The 26049-nt window shown below is 36.8% G+C and overlaps 1 protein-coding gene across 4 annotated transcripts in view; it reads right to left on the bottom strand.

The window, feature by feature from the left end:
* LOC128211409 (tyramine receptor 1-like) overlaps positions 1-26049 on the bottom strand; it is a 314491-nt gene that overhangs the window by 151566 nt on the left and 136876 nt on the right. Inside the window, exon 1 of one of the 4 annotated variants that reach the window (XM_052916166.1) lies at positions 24914-25117. The exons of the other annotated variants lie outside the window; for them this stretch is intronic. The gene's annotated coding sequence lies outside the window, so the exon portion shown is untranslated. Of the gene's footprint in view, positions 1-24913; positions 25118-26049 lie in introns of those variants that run through there. 4 annotated transcript variants of the gene reach the window in all.

Below are 26049 nucleotides of genomic sequence, written 5' to 3'. Positions count from 1 at the left end.
TTGATTTATGATAATGGTCGAGGAGTTTTGCAATTGTCTGTGGCTTAAGAAATTTTTCAGCCTCCCCAACTGTATTACATTGCAGAAACTCAACTGTATTATATTGCAGATGCAGAAACTCAACTGTATTACATTGCAGAAACTCAACTGTGTTACATTGCTGAAACTCAACTGCAGTACATTGCAGAAACTCAACTGTATTACATTGCAGAAACTTAACTGTATAACTGCTAATATCAACCATCACAAGTTCATGTGAATAAAGAACGGGTACAATAGCAAACATCAATAGATTTCATACCGATACAGATGGGATTATTATTTTGCTTCTTCATCATGAAATACAGTCTTGGATTAAAACCACTTGAAACCACTTGTTAAGATAACCAACATTGGAAAACTTTTGTTTTAAATACAGGTGAGATTTGACGGTGTTAGATTTCATTGACAACACAAATCGTGTAAAATAAATTAATTCAATAATTTCTATCTATGAATTGACTGTAATTTCAAAATGTTTTATTTTCTGATCACCGATACCGAAAAGTAATAAAAATATGTTGCCCGATTGATAATTGGTTTGAAATTGAAAGGCATTGATCTCGAAAATGTATGATATGCAAATGCAACTTATCGCATAAGCTGGCTGGAGTTTAGATTCTACAAAACAACATCTCACAAATACGCATAAGCTGGCTGGAGGTTAGATTCTACAAAACAACATCTCACAAATACGCATAAGCTGGCTGGAGGTTAGATTCTACAAAACAACATCTCACAAATACGCATAAGCTGGCTTGAGGGTAGATTCTACAAAACAACATCTCACAAATACGCATAAGCTGGCTTGAGGGTAGATTCTACAAAACAACATCTCACAAATACGCATAAGCTGGCTTGAGGGTAGATTCTACAAAACAACATCTCACAAATACGCATAAGCTGGCTTGAGGGTAGATTCTACAAAACAACATCTCACAAATACGCATAAGCTTGCTGAAGGTTAGATTCTACAAAACAACATCTCACAAAAACGCATAAGCTGGCTTGAGGGTAGATTCTACAAAACAACATCTCACAAATACGCATAAGCTTGCTGGAGGTTAGATTCTACAAAACAACATCTCACAAATACGCATAAGCTGGCTTGAGAGTAGATTCTACAAAACAACATCTCACAAATACGCATAAGCTTGCTGGAGGTTAGATTCTACAAAACAACATCTCACAAATAAGCATAAGCTGGCTTGAGGGTAGATTCTACAAAACAACATCTCACAAATACGCATAAGCTTGCTGGAGGTTAGATTCTACAAAACAACATCTCACAAAAACGCATAAGCTGGCTGGATGTTAGATTCTACACAACAATGTCTCACAAAAACTCATTTTTCTGTTAGAAAATAAACCAAAAGATTATTAAAACTAATTTTGGAATTGTTCGAGTCTTTTGCAATAAATTTTGAAATTGAATTTGCATTTTAAATGTGGTGTTATTTACTTCGTTTCCATTCATTTACCAAAAATACGTTTGTATAGAAGTAATGATTAGGTTATGTGTTTTTCATGTGATATAGAATGACGTTAACCATAACTTTACTACGCTAAACATACGTTAACCATAACAATATTACGCTAAACACACATTAACCATAACTATACTTTGCTAAACATACGTTAACCATAACTATACTAAGCTAACTATACGTTAACCATAAATATACTACGCTAAACATACGTTAACCATAACTATACTACGCTAAACACACGTTAACCATAACTATATAACGCTAAACATACGTTAACCATAACTATACTACGCTAATCATACGTTAACCATAACTATACTACGCTAAACATACGTTAACCATAACTATACTACAATATATATAGATAAATTTACCATTACTATACTACACTTTATTGATATCTTAACAATAACTATACCATAACATATAGATACGTTAAAGATAACAATACTACACTATATAGATAATAACTATAATACATAGATACGTTAACAATATCTATACTACGATAAAGATACGTTTAAGATAACTATACTACAATATATAGATACGTTAACCATAACTATACTATAATATATAGATACGTTAACCATAACTATACTATAATATATAGATACGTTAACCATAACTATACTATAATATATAGATACGTTAACCATAACTATACTATAATATTTATTTAAGTTAACCATAACTATACTATAATATATAGATACGTTAACCATAACTATACTAAAATATATAGTTACGTTAACCATACCTATACTACGATAAAGATATGTTAAAGAAAACTATACTACAATATATAAATACGTTAATCATAATTATACCATAATATTTATTTAAGTTAACCATAACTATACTAAAATATATAGTTACGTTAACCATACCTATACTACGATAAAGATATGTTAAAGAAAACTATACTACAATATACACTATTTAGATACGTTTACCATTACTATGCTTAACCATAAATATGCTACACTATATAAATATGTTAAGAAAAACTATACTACGTTATATAGATACGTTTACCATAACTTTACTACAATATATAAATACGTTGACCATTAATATACTACAATATACAAAGATAAATTTACCATAACAATACTACGATAAATAGATACTTTAAACATAACTATACTATAATATATAGATACGTTAACCATAACTTTACTACAATATATAGATACGTTAACCCAAACTTTACTACAATATATATATATATACGTTTATGACAATTTACATAAATAAACTTCATCAAGTGCACAAATGAATCAGGCGAAAAAGCAGTTATCTACCATGTGAGCATAATTTACGAGGTACTACAAAGTTTGGGTATACATTTTATAGAATTACTAATTGATAAGAAAACAAATGACATTTGTTTTTTAAAAGTCTTGCTAATATTAAAAGTTGATTTAACATCTGATAAATAGAAACATGACTGTATGAAACATTCTAATAAATATATTGACAGTTTTTATTAAATGTAAAATAAATATCTTGAAGATATTTCAGAAAATTTATTAAAATTCCATATCACACCCTCCAGAAAACGCTGGCAATGTATTGCCATAACGCCTACACAAACGTTTTTACCATAAAAAAGTTCACATGAAGAAAAATATATTCTGCACAAGCACAAAACAATTAAAAATTTACTTAACTGTTTCACATGATATACAATAAATAACAAGGATGATTTTAAAAAAGGTCACTCTATTTTCTGGCTTACAAAAAATATGCAAACCGAACATGCTTTGCTTTCTCTGAACATCCATCATTGCTTAAAACGTAGCGAGTTGGGTCGGTGCATTTGTGTTGGCTTCTTCCGTAGAAGACTTGGTCTGGGTATCTATTTGTGCTTCCTATGTAGCAGTTCTGCTTTGTACCTACGTAGCAGGTTGGGTTCTGCACGTATAACTTTGTTCCTACGTAGCAGGTTGGGTTCTGCACGTATAACTTTGTTCCTACGTAGCAGGTTGGGTTCTGCACGTATAACTTTGTTCCTACGTAGCAGGTTGGGTTCTGCACGTATAACTTTGTTCCTACGTAGCAGGTTGGGTTCTGCACGTATAACTTTGTTCCTACGTAGCAGGTTGGGTTCTGCACGTATAACTTTGTTCCTACGTAGCAGGTTGGGTTCTGCACGTATAACTTTGTTCCTACGTAGCAGGTTAGGTTCTGCACATATAACTTTGTTCCTACGTAGCAGGTTAGGTTCTGCACGTATAACTTTGTTCCTACGTAGCAGGTTAGGTTCTGCAGGTATAACTTTGTTCCTACGTAGCAGGTTAGGTTCTGCAGGTATAACTTTGTTCCTACGTAGCAGTTAAGGTTCTGCACGTATAACTTTGTTCCTACGTAGCAGGTTAGGTTCTGCACGTATAACTTTGTTCCTACGTAGCAGTTAAGGTTCTGCACGTATAACTTTGTTCCAGCGTAGCAGGTTAGGTTCTGCACGTATAACTTTGTTCCTACGTAGCAGGTTAGGTTCTGCACGTATAACTTTGTTCCAGCGTAGCAGGTTAGGTTCTGCACGTATAACTTTGTTCCTACGTAGCAGGTTAGGTTCTGCACGTATAACTTTGTTCCTACGTAGCAGTTAAGGTTCTGCACGTATAGCTTTGTTCCTACGTAGCAGGTTATGTTCTGCACAAATAACTTTGATCCTACGTAGCAGTTAAGGTTCTGCACGTATAACTTTGTTCCTACGTAGCAGGTTATGTTCTGCACAAATAACTTTGATCCTACGTAGCAGTTAAGGTTCTGCACATATAACTTTGTTCCTATGTAGCAGGTTAGGTTCTGCACATATAACTTTGTTCCTACGTAGCAGTTAAGGTTCTGCACATATAACTTTGTTCCTACGTAGCAGTTAAGGTTCTGCACGTATAACTTTGTTCCTACGTAGCAGTTAAGGTTCGGCATATATAACTTTGTTCTTACGTAGCAGGTTATGTTCTGCACATATAACTTTGTTCCTACGTAGCAGTTAAGGTTCTGCACATATAACTTTGTTCCTACGTAGAAGTTAAGGTTCTGCAAATATAACTTTGTTCCTACGTAGCAGTTAAGGTTCGGCATATATAACTTTGTTCTTACGTAGCAGGTTATGTTCTGCACATATAACTTTGTTCCAGCGTAGCAGGTTAGGTTCTGCACGTATAACTTTGTTCCTACGTAGCAGGTTGGGTTCTGCAGGTATAACTTTGTTCCTACGTAGCAGTTCAGGTTCTGTACATATAACTTTGTTCCTACGTAGCAGTTAAGGTTCTGCACATATAACTTTGTTCCTACGTAGCAGGTTATGTTCTGTACATATAGTTTTGTTTCTCAGTGGCAGTTAAGGTTCTGCACATATAACTTTGTTCCTACGTAGCAGTTAAGGTTCTGCACATATAGCTTTGTTCCAGCGTAGCAGGTTGGGTTCTGCAGGTATAACTTTGTTCCTAGGTAGCAGTTAAGGTTCTGAACATATAGCTTTGTTCCAGCGTAGCAGGTTATGTTCTGCACATATAACTTTGTTCATACGTAGCAGTTAAGGTTCGCACATACAGCTTTGTTCCTACGTAGCAGTTAAGGTTCTGCACATATAGCTTTGTTCCTACGTAGCAGTTCAGATTCTGCACATAAAGCTTTGTTCCAGCGTAGCAGGTTGGGTTCTGCAGGTATAACTTTGTTCCTAGGTAGCAGTTAAGGTTCTGCACATATAACTTTGTTCCAGCGTAGCAGGTTGGGTTCTGCACGTATAGCATAATTCCAGCGTAGAAGTTAAGGTTCTGCACATATAGCTTTGTTCCTACGTAGCAGTTAAGGTTCTGCACATATAACTTTGTTCCAGCGTAGCAGGTTGGGTTCTGCAGGTATAACTTTGTTCCTACGTAGCAGTTAAGGTTCTGCACATATAGGTTTGTTCCTACGTAGCAGTTAAGGTTCTGAACATATAGCTTTGTTCCTACGTAGCAGTTAAGGTTATGCACATATAATTTAGTTCCTACGTAGCAGTTAAGGTTCTGCACGTATAGCTTAGTTCCAGCGTAGCAGGTTGGGTTCTGCACGTATAACTTTGTTCCTAGGTAGCAGTTAAGGTTCTGCACATAAAGCTTTGTTCCAGCGTAGCAGGTTGGGTTCTGCAGGTATAACTTTGTTCCTAGGTAGCAGTTAAGGTTCTGCACATATAGCTTTGTTCCTACGTAGCAGTTAAGGTTATGCACATATAATTTAGTTCCTACGTAGCAGTTAAGGTTCTGCACGTATAGCTTTGTTCCCACGTAGCAGGTTGGGTTCTGCACGTATAACTTTGTTCCTAGGTAGCAGTTAAGGTTCTGCACATAAAGCTTTGTTCCAGCGTAGCAGGTTGGGTTCTGCAGGTATAACTTTGTTCCTGGGTAGCAGTTAAGGTTCTGCACATATAGCTTTTCTCAGCGTAGCAGGTTTGGTTCTGCACGTATAGCTGAATTCCAGCGTAGCAGGTTAGGTTCTGCACATGTAGCATAGTTCCATCGTAGCAGGTTAGGTTCTGCACATATAACTGTTTTTCTCAGTGGCAGGTTAGGTTCTTCACATATATCTTTGTTCCTACGTAGCAGGTTAAGTTCTGTACATATATCTTTGTTACTACGTAGTAGGTTAGGTTCCGCACATATATCTTTGTTCCTACGTAGCAGGTTAAGTTCTGCACATATAACTTAGTTCCAGCGTAGCAGGTTTGGTTCCGCACATATAGCTTAGTTCCAGCGTAGCAGGTTAGGTTCTGTACATAAAGCTTTGTTTCTCAGTGGCAGGCTAGGTTCTGTACATTTAGCTTTGTTTCTCAGTGGCAGGTTAGGTTCTGCACATATATCTTTAGTCCTACGTAGCAGGTTAGGTTCCGCACATATATCTTTGTTCCTACGTAGTAGGTTAGGTTCCGCACATATATCTTTGTTCCTACATAGCAGGTTAGGATCTGCGAATTTATCCTTGCTTCCTTCGTAGCAGGACGGGTCGACTTTTCTGGGTTTGCTTCCGAGTATCGGGTTAGGTCTGCACATCAATGTTTGCTTCCCAATAGCGGGCTTGGTCTTCGTATCCCTGTTTGCTCCCTCCTTACCACGTTGTGCCAGCGCAAAGAGGTCACCTGCTGGCCATGACCAACTTGCGTACCAAGTTTATGGATTCTGGGCAAAAATAGTATTCTTTACCGTTGGTGATCGGAAATATTTTCGAGCACAATGTCATCGCGACCTTAACCTTTGATATATTTAGCCCAAGATCGAACAAACGATTCATTTGCTTGCCATATACTTCATGCCTTCCTTCTTGTGGTTCCTGGGCCGTTTTGACGGACGGACGTTCCGAATTGTATGTGCCGCCATTCGGGAACTAACAAATTAGTCCATTTCATTTTCATCAAAAGCAAATCACTTTTCAGACAATCAGCCATAAACGACACTGAATTAAAGCTTGTAGTTTAAAGTTTTTGCCAAACTAGCACGTGCCTTCACTTTGGTCGAATTCAGAAAGTCAAATAAGTACGTACGCCGTCGGCCTAGCTGCACCCGCCCCATTTTCCATAGATCACTGGCATGCATGTACTCGTAGTATACGCTTTAACTTATTATGATAGAACCGAAATGGAACAAAAAAGAGTCTTTGCAAAACGAGAACAAATTTGACACAGAAATAATGAATAACAAAGGAAGCTCAAACATCTGTCATGATATGATTAGGGTTATGAACATAAACTCGCAACATGTATTTAATATATGCTGACATTATTTCTAATTCATAGTGATGTTATGACCTACTTTGACAACCTATCAGATACGGCTGGTTTAACGCCAATACAATGACTGTCAATGATGTGTCCCAGTGAAGTGATGCAGTTAAAGTTCATTCATAATTAGCTTTTTTCATATTACTAATTATTTGCCCTTTATGTAGCATATTTATCAAGTTCAGCATTTTGATTTGCGCCAGGTTTAACTAGCTATGTCTCACCCAACTATTTCGAAAAGAAAAAAACACTTCACCATTTGGTAAGTACAATGCATAGTCTCTACTTGTTCACTTTGTAAAGACTTTTAAGAGGGTACTGTACAAATAAATCCATCTTCAGACTTAGTGACATTGGCGAGTAAAAAATCAAAATCAAATCTTGCTTAATGTTGAAGCAAATGTTAAGTGAGTAAAACTCATTTCCGTTTTAATGGTTCGAATACGGAAGTATTTCATCGCTTAGTAACAACTCATTATCATGTTATCAATACTAACTGAATCATTTTCAAGGACCCTTTCAGATCGGTTTACAAGTAACTGCACTGTGGAGAAAGCTCAACATTTAAAAAAGAACAAAAATGGCTTCAACTATAACCTTATAAGATAACGACTAATTCCATTATTACATAATTATGTATGAAATAGTGTACTTATATATTGCCATTGACTTTGCTTTTCACAACAACGTGTTATTTAACATTATGTTAAATGTATAGTGTTGTTTTTTGATAATCCTACCATACAGAAGAGAACTAACTGTATTTAAATGTATATATATTTATTTGTATCATTATAAAACTGATTTTCTTAAGAAATGTAAACGATCCTGGATTTGTCTCGCTATGTTTATGTGAGGCCAGCTTATCTCCCAAGTCTTTACTACAACATTTAATAATTTTAATTTAACAACAATTTCGGTTGAAATTGAATGTTTGTTTGCTTCGTAGCAGATTATCCACATTTCACCCACAGTTTATCTTTTTGCCGTCGATCAATAATCATTTGAATTGCTCAGAATAACAGTATTGCCGATTAAGCAAAAACAAAACAATACATTAATTCAAACAATGCTTGAGGATGTCATTGCTTGAGGTGGTGAGAGGTAATCTATATGCAACTGCTAGATACTGCAAGTCGGTTACAGTAATCAAAATTATCATCAAATAAGTTTGCTTTAAATCGGTCACTGTATCTTTATATCGTCAAATATGCATGATTATTTGTCCAAAATAATTATTTCAAAACTGTGCGAAATATTGTATTAAAATGAAACAATAAGTTCAAAATCGTCAATATTAATTATAACACACATACAGCCCAAGTCAAAGGTAAAACACCAATACACCCTACGCCAATGGCATATTACACGAACACCCTACGCCAATGGCATATTACACGAACACCCTACGCCAATGGCATATTACACGAACACGCTACGCCAACGGCATATTACACGAACACCCTACGCCAATGGCATATTACACGAACACCCTACGCCAATGCCATATTGCACGAACACGCTACGCCAACGGCATATTACACGAACATCCTACGCCATTGAAATATTACACGAACAGCCAACGCCATTGACATATTACACGAACAGCCAACGCTAATGGCATATTACACGAACACCTAACGCCAATGGCATATTACAAGAACAGCCAACGCCATTGACATATTACACGAACAGCCAACGCCAATGACATATTACACGAACAGCCAACGCTAATGGCATATTACACGAACACCTAACGCCATTGACATATTACACGAACAGCCAACGCCATTGGCATATTACACGAACAGCCAACGCCATTGACATATTACAAGAACAGCCAACGCCATTGACATATTACACGAACACCTAACGCCAATGACATATTACACGAACAGCCAACGCTAATGGCATATTACAAGAACAGCCAACGCCATTGACATATCACACGAACACCTAACGCCATTGACATATGACACGAACAGCCTTGGCCAATGGCATATTACACGAACACCTAACGCCAATGGCATATTACACGAACACCTAACGCAATTGACATATTACACGAACACCTAACGCCATTGACATATTACACGAACACCTAACGCCAATGGCATATTACAATGGCACATTACACGAACAGCCAACGCCAATGGCATATTACACGAACACCTAACGCCAATGGCATATTACACGAACACCTAACGCCAATGGCATATTACACGAACACCTAACGCCATTGACAAATTACACGAACACCTAACGCCGTTGACATATTACACGAACACCTAACGCCATTGACATATTACACGAACATCCAACGCCATTGACATATTACACGAACAGCCAACGCCATTGACATATTACACGAACAGCCAACGCCATTGGCATATTACACGAAAAGCCAACGTCATTGACATATTAAACGAACAGCCAACGCCATTGGCATATTACACGAACAGCCAACGCCATTGACATATTACACGAACAGCCAACGCCAATGGCATATTGCACGAACACCATACGCCATTGACATATTACACGAACACCTAACGCCATTGACACATTACACGAACACCTAACGCCATTGACATATTACACGAACACCTAACGCCATTGACATACTACACGAACAGCCAACGCCATTGACATATTACACGAACAGCCAACGCCATTGACATATTACACGAACACCTTACGCCATTGACATATTAAACGAACAGCCAACGCCAATGGCATATTACACGAACACCTAATGCCATTGACATATTACACGAACACCTAACGCCATTGACATATTACACGAACAGCCAACGCTATTGGCATATTACACGAACACCTAGCGCCAATGGCATATTACACGAACAGCTAACGCTATTGGCATATTACACGAACACCTAACGCCAATGGCATATTACACGAACACCTAACGCCATTGACATATTACACGAACACCTAACGCCATTGACATATTACACGAACACCTAACGCCATTGACATATTACACGAACAGCCTACGCCATTGACATATTACACGAACAGCCAACGCCAATGGCATATTACACGAACACCTAACGCCAATGGCATATAACACGAACACCTAACGCCAATGGCATATAACACGAACACCTAACGCCATTGACATATTACACGAACACCTAACGCCATTGACATATTACACGAACAGCCTACGCCATTGACATATTACACGAACAGCCAACGCCAATGGCATATTACACGAACACCTAACGCCAATGGCATATAACACGAACACCTAACGCCAATGGCATATAACACGAACACCTAACGCCATTGACATATTACACGAACACCCAACGCCAATGGCATATTACACGAACACCTAACGCCATTGACATATTACACGAACACCTAATGCCATTGACATATTACACGAACAGCCAACGCTATTGGCATATTACACGAACACCTAACGCCAATGGCATATTACACGAACAGCTAACGCTATTGGCATATTACACGAACACCTAACGCCAATGGCATATTACACGAACACCTAACGCCATTGACATATTACACGAACACCTAACGCCATTGACATATTACACGAACACCTAACGCCATTGACATATTACACGAACACCGAACGCCATTGACATATTACACGAACAGCCAACGCCAATGGCATATTACACGAACACCTAACGCCAATGGCATATTAAACGAACACCTAACGCCAATGGCATATAACACGAACACCGAACGCCATTGACATATTACACGAACACCCAACGCCAATGGCATATTACACGAACACCTAACGCCATTGACATATTACACGAACACCTAATGCCATTGACATATTACACGAACAGCCAACGCCATTGGCATATTACACGAACACCTAACGCCAATGGCAAATTACACGAACACCTAACGCCATTGACATATTACACGAACAGCCAACGCCAATGGCATATTACACGAACAGCCAACGCCAATGGCATATTACATGAACACCCTATGCCAATGACATATGACACGAACACCCTACGCCAATGGCATAACAAACGAACAGCCTACGCCAATGGCATATAACACGAACAGCCTAGGCCAATGGCAAATTACACGGAAACCCTACGCCAATGGCATATTACACGAACACCCTACGCAATTGGCACATTACACGAATAACCTACGCTATTGGCATATTACACGAACACCCTAAGCCAATGGATGGCATATTACACGAACACCCTACGCCAATTGCACATCACACGAACAACCTACGCCAATTGCATAACACAGGAACACCCTACGCCATTGCATATTACACGAACACCCTACGCCAATGGAAAATTACACGGAAACCCTACGCCAATGGCATATTACACGAGCACCCTACGCCAATGGCACATCACACGAACACCCTACGCCAATGGCATAACACACGAACACCCTACGCCAATGACATATTACATGAACAACCTACGCCAATGGCATATTATACGAACATCCTACGCCAATGGTAAAACACACCAACAGCCTGGGCCTATGGCACAACACACGAACAGCCTGGGCCAATGGCATAACACACGAACACCCTGGGCCAATGGCATAATACACGAACAGCCTGGGCCAATGGCATAATACACGAACACCCTGGGCCAATGACATATTACACAAACAACCTACGCCAATGGCATATTACACGAACATCCTACGCCAATGGCAAAACACACGAACTGCCTGGGCCTATGGCACAACACACGAACAGCCTGGGCCAATGGCATAACACACGAACACCCTGGGCCAATGGCATAATACACGAACAGCCTGGGCCAATGGCATAACACACGAACGACCTTTGCCAATGTCATTACACACGAACAGCCTGGGCCAATGGCATAACACACGAACACTCTGGGCCAATGGCATAATACACGAACAGTCTTGGTTAATGGCATAACTCATATGAGAGAATTATAACTGGCACAATACAATAATATATGTAATATGATTTTTTCCGACATAATACATTTGATATCATTATTCAATAAAATCACACGTGTGATGCAAATATTACCAGCATAACACATGTGATATAATTATTACCAGCATAACACATGTGATATAATTATTGCCAGCAAAACACATATGATAGAATTATTCTCAGCACAATACATGTGATAGTGTGTTTTTCCCAACATAACACATGTGATATAATAATTCTTAGCGCTACACATTTGATAAAATTATTTTCAGCATAACGCATGTCTAACAACACCGTCGATGTACAGCAACAACTTTATATATTGATGATATTTCTTTCTTTAAATGTAGAATTAGATTTATTACAAGTTGAAACCTTCAATTGTCTTTCGTTAATTTATGATATTAGCATACGATGCATTTCGAGATTACAAATTCCTCTTAAATTCGATAACAATGAACGATTGCTAATGTGCTTTGTAATTGAATATAATATCAAGTTAACCCTTTAAGTAACTACATAAATCCTCTTTATCAAATGGTTTAGGTGTATGCATGGTGTATTTCTTAATTTACGATAGATACTTAAATACTAATGTCGGTACATTATTTTCTTGAAAAGAAAATGTCTTCTTTTTCAAATAAGCCTTCCAACATAGTGTTGTAGTAAAGTGATATAAATATACAACCCATGTCGTTTAAGTTAAATATATTCTTAATTGTTTGATCAATTTCTGCTTCAAAATGCTCATTATGCAACAACAGGCAATAGATTATAACAATTGAAAACAAAATTTAATCCGATTCGAATTGCACACAGTGTGGAGGATTGGATTACAAGAAATCATAACCGCAACAAACCGCAAAAACCGTAAAGATACGAAATAAATTGAATACGCTATCTTTAAACTATATTATGACTTTCATCAGCAACTTTAGTTCAGGCCTTGCAACAATCTCCCTGTATTAGAATCCTGTAACCCGGTTAAATGTATGTTCATGGAAAATAATAAGTCAGTGCAATATGGAGTGGCTGTCAACTCGTCTCTAGGCATAAACGCGTTCTACAGATATGTGTTTGAACTATCTGCATGTGTCCATTCGTTCATCAGTTATTGAAAATGATTTTTAGCTCGAGGTTACCCTAACCTTGACCATTACCCAAATGACCTCAAAATCGACAGGGTTCATCTGCTGGTCATTTGAAACCTACCTACTACGATTTAGGTCCTTGGGCCCTGATAAATGCCGTCCTTCCGGGTTATAAAAAGTATAATTCAAATACAAAAGCGGTGAGTTGATATATAGATGAAGATATCTCTCAAATTGAAATCATTTTCTGCAAACGATTTATACCATCCTGAACTGGACTGATTTCTGCACAGCAATTGAAAAGTAATTATAGACTCAAAAAAACTTCTAGTTGATTATGTGCGTAACTAGGCTATTTCATTTACTAATGCATTTCTGAGGATAGAAGAAAGATTTCAGGATAAATAGCTGCCAACATTAAAAATTTGCGTAGGATAGATGGAAAAAATGTCTTAATAGCTGTTACCATTAGCATCGAGTGAAACAGATAAAATATAAAGGATAAATGGCAAAAACAGCGTTAGAATGACGAAATTTCCTCATATGATCTGTTCAGCTTGATTACTGTGCTTGATATTTGGACAAGCAGAGTTGAAAAGCACTCGATCATGTTTTGTCCACCTGGTTGTAGTGGGGAGCGAACACACGCCGGTACAGACAAGAAAAGAAAATGAACAACTGAAAACTTATCCATCCACCCGCCCACAAGGACTCAAACTAATCTGACGGATATTTACACTTTTATTGAATCGCATTACTAACGAATTTCAAACTCGTGGACCTCAATAAAAATATTTAAGCATAAATAAAAATTTGATGAAGAGTTCAAGTCGTCAGTTCGTAATGAAAAACAATCCGTTAAAAGTGTCTTTTACAGACCATGAAATAGTCCCTTTCAGCTAATTATTTCTCTATCACTAAAGGTTTGCAATACAACGGCGAGAATAACAATCAAAAAAAAAAAAATCCCATAACATGCAGAAATGAAAATCCATAACGCCTGCTACATGCATGGCAACGGAAATAAGATTGAATCGGATTCTATGCAGGTGTGAGCCATTTCGAAATATATTTGAGGGAAAGTATCAAAGTGACACTCTTATTCAAAATCATTACAAACACAGGTATAACAAACATAAATTTTGAGTGATAAACGTTTAACTAATTACCAAATAATGCATTTATGGAAAATATTAATTACTGATAACAGAATTGTAACCAAATAACTAAAAGATGAAAACGTAAAAATATTAAATGATTGGTGAATGCTAAAAGATTAACTGCGATTTACTATAGCCTCATAAGGTCGAAATAGCGGGTTTTCTACCTTTCTTTCAAATTATATTCGGTATCCCTCATAAGAACCATCGTTTTTGACATTTATTCATCCCTTTTAGTATATTATAACGACTTTTTTTGTAAATCTCATTTGGGAGTAAGAGTGCATCTTTAATATTTGGCGAAGCCGTGTTAAGGACATTATTACAACCGAATCCGAATAGCCTAGTTTTCCTGCTTCTTTGAGTTTTTCATTGAGATATTGTCCATGTCCATCGTTTACGTTTTGACTATTGCACGGAAATAGACTTAAAACATAACTTAATATTTTATAAGTTCGAACAAAATTTTCATATTTTTACCCAACTAATAAGCTGAATAATGTTAAACCTAAATGTAGCAACTTAATCAGTTGGAATATACGAATTTGATTGATAACTAAGACCTTGCTAAATTTAGTAGCCTCCTTTCTTGAGAGCTGTGTGAAGTTAGCTAAACATACGACATTGGACATTGGACATTCAAAATCGAATGTTGTGCTGGCACGTCATTGGACATTGGACATTCAAAATCGAACGTTGTGCTGGCACGACATTGGACATTGGACATTCAAAATCGAATGTTGTGCTGGCACGACATTGGACATTGGACATTCAAAAGTGAAAGTCGTGCTAGCACGACATTGGACATTGGACATTCAAAATCGAATGTTGTGCTGGCACGACATTGGACATTCAAAATCGAATGTTGTGCTGGCACGACATTGGACATTGGACATTCAAAAGTGAAAGTCGTGCTAGCACGACATTGGACATTGGACATTAAAAATCGAATGTCATGCTGGCACGACATTGGACATTGGACATTCAAAAGTGAAAGTCGTGCTAGCACGACATTGGACATTGGACATTCAAAATCGAATGTTGTGCTGGCACGACATTGGACATTGGACATTCAAAAGTGAAAGTCGTGCTAGCACGACATTGGACATTGGACATTCAAACGAGTTTTGTTTCATTGGAACAAGTGCTGAAACACGCAACAATTAGGTGTCAGAACAAAATATATCAACTTGCAGGAGTCACGATGCAGAGAGAGACGCACTATTGTGCAGTACTTCAATCAGAAACCTTTGGAAACGTGTGGTATGACGGGCTGGTCGGAAAGCTAGGTCCATTACCACACGACCTGCACACTTGGACACCGTCTCACGCTATTTTTTTGTCAAGTGTAGAAGCACTCAAGTTTATTTCTTTCTCAAGAATCACATTATGTAGCCTATTAGTATCTTCCATGGCCGAGAGTGTAAGATGGGTTCAGCCCAACCCGAGCGCAGGGTCTTTTGCGGAAACGAGGTTTACCTGTTTCCGCAGAACACCCTGTGCGAGGGTTGGTATGAACCTATCTTACACGAGCGACTATGGTATATGTTTTTCTCTCTCACCACAGTTAAACAAAATAATGTAAAAATGTATTTTATCGCTGGAACTTTTTTGTGCGTAGTGAAAATAATGTGCGCATAGATATATGACAATTCCTGGTTGTCATAGATATTCGCGCAGTGATTCAGATTATGTTAATAGTCAAATCGTTCTTTAAATAGTTCTGGATGCAGCAAAGTGAAGGCAATAAAAAAGAGTTCAATACGGGTACTTGTTTATCTTTGCCCGTTGGGAAGATAAGAATTTCACGCATGGACAAATGTTTGAATCTACTTTTCTGAGGTGGCAGATATATATATATCCGAAATCTTTGACTGGTGATAAGGCTGCAATTCTAATTTGTCCATTCAAATTATTGTGTTAAATAACGACATTCAACTTGGCTTTTATTTTTTAAAATATGGTTTATAATAACGTATATCTGTCTATTCATAGTGACCAAATATTATTTAGGCATCCAATGGAAGTGGTAAATATTAAGAGGAAAAATATAATGAAACGACAACCAGTATACAAATAATGATTGTTGGACATAGGTCATTTTTACTCATTAATTATCTGTCAGGAGTACCCTTTAAATTAATACCAAAATTATATGGGATCCCCATGCATCAAAATGAAGCATTATCGCCAATGGTTTATGCATTGACAAGTTTAGCTGTGTGTATGTTGCCTTAAGTCACAACCATGTCCGACAATATTATACATTTGAGGTACCTAACACATATTTAACAAAGAAACTTGTATTTGAAAGTCCGCAACATTGTTATTGAGAGTTGTATTAAAACAATCCTTTCGATTGATATACATACATATTCCCATGTAAATGCAGACACATTCATTAATGTAATATAATTATTCTAAAGCTCTGTAGATAAACACATACTGAAGTGCACATTTGTTGGGTTTATATAATTATTTGCGCTTTGTTTCCTCTCAACCCTTTCAACCATTGTCAGTTCTGCCCAAGATGCCATTTCCAATGCTCTGGTGTCACATTTTACATGTATAAATTGTATATTCTGTAAAACCTATAAGAACTTATGTCGTATGTGATGAAGACGTCATTTTGAATTCTTTAATGTCGATGCGATTGATTATAAAACGCTTTGTGTAATTCTGTCGTCTTATAAATATCAAAAAGGTTTATCGAACATAATTATTTCATATAAACTTTACCAAATGAAGACGACGTAGCATGTTCGACTAACTGAGTCGATAAAAAAACAAGTCGACAGGCTGGAATAGGTTACTTTATCGACTCATTGACAATATTTTTTTGTGTTTACGTAAAACCAGATAAAAAAGATGTACGGACGATTACATTTATACTTGTAGGAATCATCAATGCATGTATATATTTTCCATATGTCATTATATACTGTGGATATAATTATCTTCACTTCCTTTATAAATGGTACTAGATGTGTAGCAGTGGTGTGTAAACAATTAAGCTTATTAAATATATGCCATTTTGAAAGCATTATCACTGTTTGTCTACATATAATCCACGACCATTCATAAGTATATTCATTTGAATCTTTCTCTGCATATGTGACATCATATATATCTGAATCATGCTTAAGTTTCAAATATTGCGATGGAATCGTCATGACAATGCTCTGTTGGTGTTGATAAATTTTATAATGGTTCATTGCTTTGTGATCTCTGACCCTTTTCAAATAATTTCAAGACATTATCTCAAACAAACAAAAAATCCGAATATTGCATGCCATCAAAATTAATTTAAAGTCGGTAAAAAAAAAAACATTCATTCATAAAACATGTCATACATTGATTTGAATGTGCTAACTGCTAGCACGACTTTCACTTTTGAATGTCCAATGTCCAATGTCGTGCCAGCACAACATTCGATTTCGAATGTCCAATGTCGTGCTAGCACGACTTTCACTTTTGAATGTCCAATGTCCAATGTCGTGCCAGCACAACATTCGATTTTGAATGTCCAATGTCCAATGTCGTGCTAGCACGACTTTCACTTTTGAATGTCCAATGTCCAATGTCGTGCCAGCACAACATTCGATTTTGAATGTCCAATGTCCAATGTCGTGCTAGCACGACTTTCACTTTTGAATGTCCAATGTCAAATGTCGTGCCAGCACAACATTCGATTTTGAATGTCCAATGTCCAATGACGTGCTAGCACGACTTTCACTTTTGAATGTCCAATGTCCAATGTCGTGCCAGCATGACATTCGATTTTGAATGTCCAATGTCCAATGTCGTGCTAGCACGACTTTCACTTTTGAATGTCCAATGTCGAATGTCGTGCCAGCACAACATTCAATTTTGAATGTCCAATGTCCAATGTCGTGCTAGCACGACAATCGTTTTTGAATGTCCAATGTCCAATGTCGTGCCAGCACAACAATCGATTTTGAATGTCCAATGTCGTGCTAGCACGACAATCGCTTTGAATGTCCAATGTCCAATGTCGTGCCAGCACAACATTCGATTTTGAATGTCCAATGTCCAATGTCGTGCTAGCACAACATTCGATTTTGAATGTCCAATGTCCAATGTCGTGCTAGCACGACTTTCACTTTTGAATGTCCAATGTCGTGCCAGCACAACATTCGATTTTGAATGCCCAATGTCCAATGTCGTGCTAGCACGACTTTCACTTTTGAATGTCCAATGTCGTGCCAGCACGACAATCGTTTTTGAATGTCCAATGTCCAATGTCGTGCTAGCACGACTTTCACTTTTGAGTGTCCAATGTCCAATGTCGTGCCAGCACAACATTCGGTTATGAATGTCCAATGTCCAATGTCGTGCCGGCACGACAAACGTTTTTGAATGTCCAATGGCCATTGTCGTGCCAGCACAACATTCGATTTTGAATGTCCAATGTCCAATGTCGTGCTAGCACGACTTTCACTTTTGAATGTCCAATGTCCAATGTCGTGCCAGCACAACATTCGATTTTGAATATCCAATGTCCAATGTCGTGCTAGCACGACTTTCACTTTTGAATGTCCAATGTCCAATGTCGTGCCAGCACAACATTGGATTTTGAATGTCCAATGTCCAATGTCGTATGTTTAGCTAACTTCACGCAGCTTTTCTAGAGCGATTAATGTTGAACATTTTAAAAACAGACACCTACGCAATTTCAGTAACATAATATGGGCGGTATAAACCGTGTTTCAATCATATTCGATAATTTAATATAAGCACTGCTTTTCATGTAAATATAGATTTGTTAAGGTTTTGATATATATATATATATATATGTGCGGCTAAAACCAGACTGCTGAAATTGTTAAATTATTAAATTTTCTCTAATAAATTGATTCCATGACTTTCTCAGTGCATCATTAAAACACTAATCTGATGTTGAACTCATTTTAACATTCTAATATCCAAACGAACAAAAACTGTTATATGTTATAATGGTAATTACATTTTTTTCCTGAAAACTCTTGTGTGTATTTCTTGGGGAAAGATGAACCGTTAAGTCACGTTCTTGATTTGATGTCAGTTTTTCTCTGGTAGGTAATGACCTATTCTGGTGGAGTTGAAATGCGAGTGTTGATCAGTTTTTCTCTGGTAGGTAAATGACCTATTCTGGTGGAGTTGACATGCGAGTCAACATTAACCGTTCAAACATGATTTTATACAAAACAAGTATATAACTCATGTTAATGTTGAGGTAAATAATACTTTCTTCTACACCATCAGGTTAATTTCAAGTCGTTATTATCAGGACAGTAATCAGATAATAGCCTTCGAGTGAGAACGACACAAACAGCTTTACAAGCGGCAATATATATTTGTATCATCTTGACACTCATTTAACAGTTCAATGATGGGCTCTCTTTGAAAGAAATGTTGCCTTTTGAAGTTAGATTTTAATTTTCAATTGGAAAATCAACATTTCAGTCAAACTTAAATTGCAGCTGTCAAAAAAGCTAGGTGAAAATATGGATGCGGTCGCATAAAGAAAATACATTTTCAAAAAATAGATGCAGTATTAAATTCGTGTACGGTGTGTCATAAGTCCAGGTAATTTCATAACTAACAGCCTATATGAGTGTTTTAACCATATAAATAATATGCACAAACAAAGATAGCCAGTACTTTATAATGCTAGCGAAATATACATTCTGCAAGGACATTTAACCAAGTATAGGTTTTGCAGGAGGTACCATGAAGTAAATAAATTCTTCATTAAAGAATAGCAAGGATCTGTAAGAAAATACAGATTCATCAAAATTAAGTTAGTTAGGACTTGTGGCCGATGACAATCGAGGATTCACACTATTAACCCTAACAATATGCTCTACATATTCTGTAGATCGCCAAAATGAACTCTAACATATACATAGATTCTTCACCAAAAGATAGCCAGTACCTGTAAAGAAATACAGATTCTGCCTGGACCTTTAAGGACATGTAGTTTCTTCACCGAAGAGAAAGGTAAAGAATCATTACGTGATCTATATATAAACCGTTCATGATTGGACAGAGTGCCTTTCACAGACAGAGTAAAGCGCCATATTGGCTATATCTATAATTATTAATCACCTATTACGTATTTGACGCGATACGGGGGCAATTGTAGTACTAATACTAGACAATTGACGACAATACATTTGCCAAAACTCGCCCAATATCGTCGGCCAATATGAATTTCCGCCGTTTTGATTGGCTACAAAACTCGCCCAAAACAGCCGATTAGAGAAAGGGGCCATTTTCACTGACTGTTAAATCTAATATGAGAAATATGATGGAACGTATTTTAAAAGGCTGCCATTTTGTTTTCCGTGTTACCTTTACTGTTTTGAAAACGGTGTGCCTTGTTTAAAACATATTTGGAATTACTAGCCTATTAAATTCTTCAACCACTTTGTACGGTTTGATATTACATTTGTATTTAACCTGTTGGTGGATGTTACGATAATTATCTTTTTGAAAACCGACAGATGACAGATGGCAGAGCAAAGGTGAACATTTTGTAACTTCACATGAACATTTTGTTATTCATTATTCACATTTTTGGGCAAAATAAAACAACCCATTCATGTTCATTATTCATAGCGCAGTCTCTGCGATGGTGCAGTGTGCATCATGGAATCTCCTGTCATAAACTTATTCAATATATCCATCAATTATTTCTTAAAGTCATTTACCTATAATGAATGCATTCAAAATAAGCATTATTTATTTGAACGGTCCCCTTGTGCCTACATTATTATCTTTTAGTTCTTAGTAATATTTGAACGAGAGATAAACAATTAATATACATGTGTACTTTTCCTCGCGTATAGTTCACGAATGACAAGTTTGCCACACTTTAATCTATGAACGACATTAATGGGCTCCTAAGGCCAGTTCGTACATCAACATAGAATCGGCCCCAAATGTAAGTTTCACATGCATAGGGATATTTGAGGTTATTCAGCTACTACTGTAGCCAATATTTCATGACATGCAATACTACAAGGCACTTACAAACATCGACATAATCAAATCATAATCTTACAAGTAGTGAGATAACATAGCGCATACTAACATAGTAAAGAACGGGGTTAACTTTCACATGAATGTAGTTTTTTTCTTGACATTAATTGCTATAGACATATACAGCTGCAGACATATACAGCTACAGACATATACTGCTACACACATACTGCTACAGATATATACTGCTACAGACATATATCGCTTCAGACATATACTGCTGCAGACATATACTGCTACAGACATATACTGCTGTAGCAATATACTGCTGCAGACATATACTGCTACAGACATATACTGCTACAGTCATATACTGCTACAGACATATACCGTTTCAGACATATACTGCTGCAGACATATACCGTTTCAGACATATACTGCTGCAGACATATACTGCTACAGACATATACCGCTTCAGACATATACTGATTCAGACATATACTGCTACAGACATATACTGCTACATATACTGCTACAGACATATACTGCTACATATACTGCTACAGACATATACTGCTACAGACATATACTGCTACAGACATATACTGCTACAGACATATACTACTACCGACATATACTGCTACAGACATATACTGCTACAGACATATACTACTACAGACATATACTGCTACAGACATATACCGTTTCAGACATATACTGATACAGACATATACTGCTACAGTCATATACTGCTACAGACATATACCGTTTCAGACATATACTGATTCAGACATATACTGCTACAGACATATACTGCTACATATACTGCTACAGACATATACTGCTACATATACTGCTACAGACATATACTGCTACAGACATATACTGCTACAGACATATACTGCTACAGACATATACTGCTACAGACATATACTACTACAGACATATACTGCTATAGACATATACTGCTACAGACATATACTACTACAGACATATACTGCTACAGACATATACCGTTTCAGACATATACTGATACAGACATATACTGCTACAGTCATATACTGCTACAGACATATACCGTTTCAGACATATACTGCTGCAGACATATACTGCTGCAGACATATACTGCTGCAGACATATACTACTACAGACATATACCGCTTCAGACATATACTGCTACAGACATATACTGCTACAGTCATATACTACTACAGACATATACTACTACAGACATATACCGCTACAGACATATACCGCTTCAGACATATACTGCTACAGACAGATACTGCTACAGATATATACCGCTTCAGACATATACTGCTACAGACATATACCGCTTCAGACATATACTGCTGCAGACATATACTGCTGCAGACATATACTGCTACAGACATATACTGCTACAGACATATACTGCTACAGACATATACTGCTGCAGACATACACTGCTACAGACATATACTTCTACAGAAACATACCGTTATAGACATATACTGCTACATACATAAACCGCTATAGACACATACTGCTACAGACAATTATCGCCTCAAAAATATACTGCTGCAAAAATATACTGCTACTGACTTATACCGCTACAGACATATACTGCTACAGACATATAACGACGCTACTGATATATACTGCTACAGACATATACTGTTACAGACATATACTGCTACAGTCATATACCGCTTCAGACATATACTGCTACAGACATATACTGTTACAGACATATACTGCTACAGACTTATACTGCTGCAGACATATACCGCTTCAGACATATACTGCTACAGACATATACTGCTGCAGACATATACTGATTCAGACATATACTGATTCAGACATATACTGCTACAGACATATACTGCTACATATACTGCTACAGACATATACTGCTACATATACTACTACAGACATATACTGCTTCAGACACATACTGCAACAGACATATACTGCCACAGACATATACCGCTTCAGACATATACTTCTACAGACATATTACAGACATATACTGCTACAGACATATATCCCTATAGACATATACTGCTACTACAGAAATATACCGCTACAGACATGTACTGCACTTAAAATTTATGAACTGTGAAACAAAACAAGAAGAAAAGGCGCCAGAAAGTTGTCTTAATGTCCATACCCTTAAAAAAATCGCCACATTAAGGTTTAAAACTTTATTGCCAATCCTACGTACTAAGTAGTCATTAAGGACATGAAACTGTTTTAATAACTTTAGAATGCAAACAAAATTATTTCTGGAACAGAGATGTGAGTTTTGGATGCCTGGGCGAGCCCACGTTATGCCGGATACCGAACAATGATATCTCACATACTAGATGCTTTTGGTCATTGCAAACGAGGTTATTTCATTTTTATCAGTTGAAATAAAGACCAGAAACACAAACGGCAATAACTGTATTTATAATGGTAGGTAATTTATTTCACATATTTGAATTAGTGTGAACCTCTAGGATTACGGGCCTATTTAGGCAGTACTTGGGACTCAAAGTGTACGGACGACGCAGAAATTAAAGTCGTTATGCAGGCTAGTTTATGTTTGTATCCCATCAAGGCTAAACATGACTTTTGATACCTTTATGGCCTCAGTATCACAATTGCTGATGTATGGATATAAACCATACTTATTTTTAATGTAGTTTTATAGTTTACTCAACACATGTTTAAATACCTAAGCGTCGACAGATTAGAACTTGCAAGGCCATCGGCTAAAAGCCTTCTATATTTAAAGTTTCCTTTTGACGTTAGCCATGGTGTCACCGTCCCTTTTCAAGCTTCATTCAAAGGATACCCATCACTAAATGCTCTTACAAGTGATACCAACATCAACATTACGGTCAATGGCGGGATTACAATACAGTACATCGGACACTTTAAGTCCCGAAACTGATCGACGGAGATTTGTACGGAGATTATCCATATTTCATATGAATCCATTTTCGGTGAAACAATTACGTTATGAAAAGGGTATATTATAATTGAATAAATTGTTCCCAAGTTCACTTGTAAATGATTGTCAAATAAGTTATATAAAATAAATGACCTGTTTGCTTTATTTGACGTGAGTATCTATATTCAAGTAGAGTGATGACATACTGACCCGTGGTTTTATTTACTTACATGTGTCTCCTGAAAACGAGCATGCACGTGTGTATACGTGTGATGCAATTAGTTTAAAGTCATTTCCAATCTTCATCTTATTTGTTGAATACACTTAATAAAAACTACGCTTTTTATATCAGTAGATATTACACCTTTTTGCACTGTTCACGCTATGAAGTATTTGAAGTATTAAAGAAAAGTGGTACGATAATATTTGAAAGGTATAATTTGTTTCAGAACAGAACAGAATAATAATCTGAGAAGTAACTTACATATAGTTCTCACCACACACATTCATTCAAGGAATTCATCATCCACGAGTTAATCCACGCTTGTTTTCAATGTTAAGACATATTTTTGCAATATTTGTGCAAATTAGAATACATTTCATCCTTGTATTAAAATGCACATTTAATTACTGATCACACTGAGTTTGGTATGTTTTCCTCAAGTCAGATTTATCAGAGTTTTGATGATAGCGGTATAAACTGTAACTCGTATATGCTGTACCTATACTTAACGCTGAACATCACTGATGCATGTTCATTTCGGCTAAGAAGCCGTTCAATGATAAAGCTATGGACATTGAACGTTAGATATCCAGTATTTTAGAAAACACAGTAGGGAGAATATAACAGCATCTGTCACGAGAAGTCATATAATACACAATTTTATTCAACGAGTTCACAAAGAGAAAACCGAAAATTGGTTTAAACGCATTAACTTCATAAACATCGGCTGAAACAAGAGAGCGAAAGCTTAAATGTATTTGAAAGTTCTACACTCCATTTTGATAGCATATGAGTCTCAAAGATCAACAGAAAAAAACGGAAAACAAAATAGTTAAATCAGACATGAACATGGTATTTCAAACACGTTAGTCCTTTGTAGAAACAGTCGAGAAATTTAAAAACAGTTTGACAGAATTGTTGTATTTTAACAATAACCATTGACTTGCTGTTTTATTTGCAGTTATGTACTGTAAAACACCACAAAATCAAAAATAACCCCCGGGGAGCAATCCAGGTTAGCGTTTATATTACATAAAATATCTACGGGGGTAATTTCACCCCACCTCCAGACTTGAGGAATATTGATTTTCCATATACCCGTCTTGCCAGCATAAATTAAGTGGATGTTTTGCCAAGTGGTTAAAATGAAATGTTCCATTTTAGAAACATGCACACAGTAAAACGCTTCAACCAACACCGAAGAATTGGCAGTATAATGACCTCTGTTGATCTACAAAGTAATTCAAATCAGTTCTATAAGAAGTTCTGACATTCCTGTTGTTTTAGTTCAGCAGTCTGTACAACAACTTTTTGAATAACTGGATTCTATTTGAACATATTCACTATAGTGAAATTTAAGTTTAGATAATAATTCATGTATTACAAATTCAACACAA

The sequence above is a fragment of the Mya arenaria genome, chromosome 12 (genome assembly GCF_026914265.1).
Source record: "Mya arenaria isolate MELC-2E11 chromosome 12, ASM2691426v1".
Classification (NCBI taxonomy): domain Eukaryota; kingdom Metazoa; phylum Mollusca; class Bivalvia; order Myida; family Myidae; genus Mya; species Mya arenaria.
Note: the sequence above shows the minus strand (reverse complement) of the source record. Positions and strands in the feature narration are given on the sequence as shown.